This window comes from Zingiber officinale, chromosome 2A (genome assembly GCF_018446385.1).
Source record: "Zingiber officinale cultivar Zhangliang chromosome 2A, Zo_v1.1, whole genome shotgun sequence".
Taxonomy (NCBI): Eukaryota; Viridiplantae; Streptophyta; class Magnoliopsida; order Zingiberales; family Zingiberaceae; genus Zingiber; species Zingiber officinale.
The window spans coordinates 37,402,596-37,408,595 of record NC_055988.1 but is presented as its reverse complement, the minus strand read 5'-3'; positions in this window follow the sequence as shown (position 1 = coordinate 37,408,595).

The window sequence follows — 6,000 nt, the reverse complement described above, 5'->3', positions numbered from 1 at the left end:
CCCTAACCCATTTAGGAGCATAAGTAATGAGCGGTATCTAGCAACACATCATTACTACCCAATGTTACAAGAATGTTGAGATCCAACATCACCTTGTGACTACTAATTGTGACTCCTCACAATATATGACAGGTGTCCTTTTATCCTAGACATTTAGATTGATCATTGTGAGGCATAGACCATGTCATCCTCTGATCAATCTAAATCCTGAACTCCAAGTAGACTCACTAAATCAAACGAGCTCAATATCTCATATTGATTCATTTGGGCATGGCCATGCACTTTGTGGTCTCACTCTATCAAGAATACCGATGTCACTCCCGTCATATAGGAGGGATAGATCTCATCTACATCACTCACATCCCTCTGCATAATTCGTTACATACCCAGTAATCGCCTTTATAGTCCACCCAGTTACGGGTGACGTTTGACGAAACCAAAGTACATAACTCCTTATGTAGGGAACTATGGTGACTTCAGGTCTAAGGACTAGTAGTCATACTAATAGCCACATGAGAAAGTATATGACACTCATATAATGATCCATGATACTTTCTCATGGTGGGTCATTCAGTATACATTCTCTAATGCATACCCATGTGTCAACTTGATATCTCTATATCCTTGACTTGTTAGATTAAGTCATCGAGTTGACCTACATGCTAGTCTTATTGCATTAACATTGTCCCTGAATATTAATACTCGACTAGGAATGATTAAGAGTAGTGTTCCCTATATCATCTCATTATCGATTCAACCAATCGATTGATATAGGTAAGAACCTTCTACTCATGGACGTTATTATACTTAGTTTTTTTGGCATCAATACGAGTAAGTATAATAACCAAAAACTAAATGCCTTTATTTATATAGAATATGATACAACAAGTCCAAAAATACAATTATCAAATGATTTGCTCTAGGGCTCTAGGGCTCTAGCTAATAGTGCTAACAATGACCTTCTTGTTAGAATGTATTATAAAAGCCTAGCTTTTTATATAAACATTTATTTTGAAATAAGAATCACATTGGTCAAATATCTTCATTTATGTTAAATGTAGTTATTCATTTAATTTATATTGTAGATAATATGGTATGTGGTGTCACACAGAATATCATGTTATCAGTTCCTTATAAATTATAAATAGTAGCTCATGACCAAAATGGATAGTGACAAACCAATGGAACGGTCATAGTGTAATTTAGTATTAGTTTATCTTGACTATAAAATTACACTAGTACACTCTGAGTGTATTGAGCATGACCATTTGAGGTTGTTCTTTTTATACTAATTGCATAAAAGAATAGGAACTCTATTATTATGGAAATGCGTACTCTTAATCCTGATATAATGATAAACACATATATTTAGTATTTATTTCTTTAATTTATCAATGGGTGAGATTTAGTTCATTAAATCATGAGGCCCGATAAGTTGAGAAATAATATTATTTATATGGTGTGTTGTTGATTATAGAAGAAAACTGTGTCCTAGTTATCTAGGTTGATAATGCCCCCTTGAGGAACTCATAAAGATTGTCATGTAAACCCTGTAGGTGGACTTAGTCCTGCATGACAATAATGTTGAGTGGTACTACTCTTGGATCTAGATGTTAATTAAGTGAGTGTGAGTAACTTATTTAATTAATGGGCATTCGATATCTTAAATACAGGGAGATTAACACATTCATGATAAGAAGGAGCCCATAATATAATTTGGGAAAGGTGCGATAGTTCAATGATAACTCTTTAGTGGTATGAGTTATTATTAATGAACTTGAGTTAGGTGTTCGGGGTGAACACGGGAAGCTCAAGCTCATCGGGAGACCAAAGCCAATTCCTCCTCTAGGTCCCTATTGTAGCCTCTCATATAAAGTCTTATATCCACCTAAAGCCTAACTTCTTAAGCCTAAGCTAGGGTCGGCCAAGCCTTGCTTGGTGTCCAAGCAAGGGGTCGGCCAAGCCAAGCTTGGAGCCCAAGCTAGGGCCGGCCAAGCCTTGCTTGGTGCCCAAGCAAGGGGTTGACCACACATAGAAAAAGAAGTTTTATTTTTTTGTAAAATCTTTCCTTTTATAGAGATCCATAAAAAGGATTTAAAAGGATGATTTTAATTATAAAATTTTCCTTTTTTAGATCGGTCACAAAAAAGTAAATAAAAGGAGTTTTTATCTTGTTAAATCTTTCCTTTTATAGAGATCCATAAAAGGGATTTAAAAGAGAGATTTTAATTATTGAAATATTTTCTTTTATAGACATCCACAAACGGATTTAAAAGAGAGATTTTAATTTTATAAAATATTCCTTTTATATCTATTCACAAAAGAGATTTTAAAAGAGAGATTTTAATTTTTGTTTAAAATCTTTCCTTGTTTGATGAAGAAGGTTTTGGCCAGCCATGATAAGGGAATTAAAGGAAATTTTAATTTTGTTTTAAAACATTCCCTTTTTACATTCACCAAGGATTATAAAAGAAGAGGAGGTAGTGTCTTATGGTTTAACACATCTTCTATTCCTCTTCTCTTCCTTGGTGGTCGGCCCTTCCTTCATCATCTTCTTCCTTTCTTCTTTTTCCTTGTGGCCGGCGGCATCAAGCTTGGAGTTCCAATTGGTGGCCGGATTCTTAGAGGTGAAGAAGAAGAGAAAGGAAGCTCTCTTGTTGTGACATCCCTTGGTGGTCGAAAGCTTGGAAGAAAGAAGAAGGTTTGGGTGGATTTCATCTTGGTAGATCGTCGCCCACACGACGTCCAAGAGAAGGAGAGGAATACAATAGAAGATCGAGAGGTTATTAAATCTTCAAAGAAAGGTATAACTAATTATAAGTTTTCGCATCATAATTAGTTCATATTCTTTGAATGGATCCTGAAATACCAGCACAAGAGGCTATCGATTTTAGGCTATCGGTTTTGTGTTATCGTTTTTGTTTCAATTTCATGTTTTGATCTTGTGCTTCTATTGAGGTCTCTTTAATTAAACCATGGGTTACTGTAAGAAGTTTAAACATTTAATTTCTTTGAAAGGCTTTGTCTAGGAAGTGGTGGATGATCCCATACCCAAGAAGGCCTAGTGTCTCGCCATGTTTAACCTGGAAGTCGATCTTTGAAGTAAATATTTAATCATCTTTTGTAATATGATTTTAATTTAGGAAGATCACATCGGTTAAACTTGGAGTAAAAATGTTAAGTATCATTTCCAATCCAAATTTAACTTCTGAAGAGCAACTTGGATTAATAATGTTAAGCATCATTTGCAATCCAAGTTTAATTTCGGTAGAGCACATGGGTAGCTAGGTTAAGTTTTGTGCTTGTACAAATTTTTGTATAGGGGAGCATAATGGAATCCAAGTGTAGCAACCAACAATTAGTATCAGAGCTAGTTTTTCTTCCTCTATGTGTTTGGTTTTCAGTTTAATTATGCACAATTCATACATAATTTAGGCAGGATAATAGTAGGATGTGCAAATAGACTAACTCTATGGTTGCAAGCATCCTAGATCCAACTATTATGGCCCTATTGTGTTTTGTGTGTGATTGGACCCTCAGACATGTTGAGAGCATTTTATGTATGTGCATGATTGTATTTATTAAATACAGCAAGTGCTGTATTAGTTTTAGGATTTTACATTTTTTGTTCGATCTAGATTACATGTACATTCCTTCTTGGAATATAGGATCGATAAATGTAAAATTTTATTTTTATCACAGATCGTATCCTTGCAAGGCGTGGTACTAGTTGAGGACCAGAGGCGCAGCGGAGAAGGAACCATGATAGACGCGACGACATAAACCCTAGGGTTGGCGGCACATGGAGGACAACTAAGGCCATAATAGTTTGAAAATATTTTTCATATTTATTTTCTTTTATGCTGTGCATGTGTGATGTGTTTGCATGTTAAAATTCCTCGTCTTAAATAACTAAGTGGGAGAGGAATTTAATCAAATTCCATAGTCTCCATTAATGGTTTGTAAGTGATGCATTCAAACTTGAGTGTTGGCTCTGAGTGCCTTCCTCCACATTGGATGAGTTTGTTTGCGGATCACTAGATCAAACTTCCTTTATAGATGATTATAGGAAGTTATTTAGGAGTGTGTGATCTTCTCCATCTGAAGGGGCACAATCCTATTTAATGAACCAAGTATCAAGTAATGGTATACACTTAGGCACATTTAATAGTATCCTCCCCATCGGAGTCACTGCTATTATTCGTATGACCGAAGAAAACCAACTATTAATTTTATTTATCATAAAGACAATAAAATTAATGGGTAAAACCTCCTCTTACAAATGTTTGAATTTGTATACGTCCACACTATCGTGGCATACAAAATTCACGATGTTTTGAGGTGTTGGTGAATTTAAATAATATTGTTTGAGGAATCAATATTATTTTAAATTCTTAAGTTTTGACAAAAAAAATTATTTTGTGATTCTTAAGATAACCTTCAATCCACTTGCTATTATATTAAAAGAGAACAAACTTACTAGTCTCAATTACATTGATTGGAAACGAAACCTGGACCTTATCCTAACTACTAAAGGCTATAAATTTGTACTTCTAAAGGTGTGCCCTAATGTGCCTAATAGTGATTCTAGTGAAGAGGAGATTGAAAGTCATAGAAAATGGGTCAAGGCAGATGAGATGGCGCAGTGTGACATTTTGACTTCTATGTTAAATGTGCTACAACATCAGCATCAGAACATGCCTACTGCTTATGACATAATGTCCAATCTCAAGGAACTCTTCAGACACCAGAATCGGGCTGCTAAGCAACAGGCTTTAAGAAACTTAATGACAACCACCATGACTGAGGGGACACTCGTAAGGGATCATATTCTCAAAATGATGGCTTACTTGAACGAGATACAAATCCTTAGAACTGAAATCAATGGGGAAACCCAGGTCGATATTATTCTCCAAACGCTGCCTAAAAGTTTTGAGCAGTTCCACCTGAATTATAACATAAACAAAAGTGTTTATTCATTGGTGGAACTTCTTACAGAACTTCAAGTAGCAGAAGGGTTATTTCGTCAATATCCTCAAATTTATTTTGCTTAACCCTTCAAAGTCCTCAAATTTATTTTGCTGAAAACGGTTCTACTTCTAAGTCGAAAGGCAAGAAGAAGAAAAAGAAGCAAGTTGGTTCAGCAAAGAAAGTGAATTGATCTCTAGGGGCTTGATCGAAAGCAGGTGTGAAGAAGCCGAAGGGCAAATGCTTCAAATGCAAGCAGTCTGGACATTGGAAGGCGGATTGTCCTCGTAGGAAGGAGAACAATAAAGGTATATCTTATTCTCTAGTAGTTGAAACATGTTTAGCGGTGTTATCTACAGGTACCTGGTGTGTAGATACGGGAGCCACTAATCATGTCTGCAATTCATTGCAGGGGTTCCAGGAAACTTGATGACAATATGAAGGAGAGATAACTGTCTACATGAGCAATGCTACTGTTAGGATGTATACTAAAAGCCTAGCTTTGGTATAAACATTTATCTAGAAATAAGAATCACATTGGTCAAATGTCTACATTTATGATAAATGTAGTTGTTCAATTAATTTATATTGTACATAACATGGTGTGTGGTGTCACATACAGAGGATCATGTTATCAGTACCTTATAAATTATAAACAGTAGCTCACGACCAAGATGGAAAGGAACAAACCATTGGAAGGTCGTAATGTAATTAGGTATTAGTTTATCTTAACTATATAATTACACTAGTACACTTAGAGTGTATTGAGTAGGACCATTAGAGGTTGTTCCTTTTATACTGACTTTATGAAGGAACAAAGATCTCAGTTATTATGGAAGTGTGTGCTCTTAATCCTAATATAATAACAAGCACATATATTTGATATTTATTTCTTTAATTTATCAATGGGTGAGATTTAGTTCGATAAATCAATAAGCCCGATAAGTTGGGAAATAATATCACTTATAGTGTGTGTTGTTGATTATAGAAGGAAATTGTGTCCTAGTGATCTAGGTTGATAATGTCCCCAAG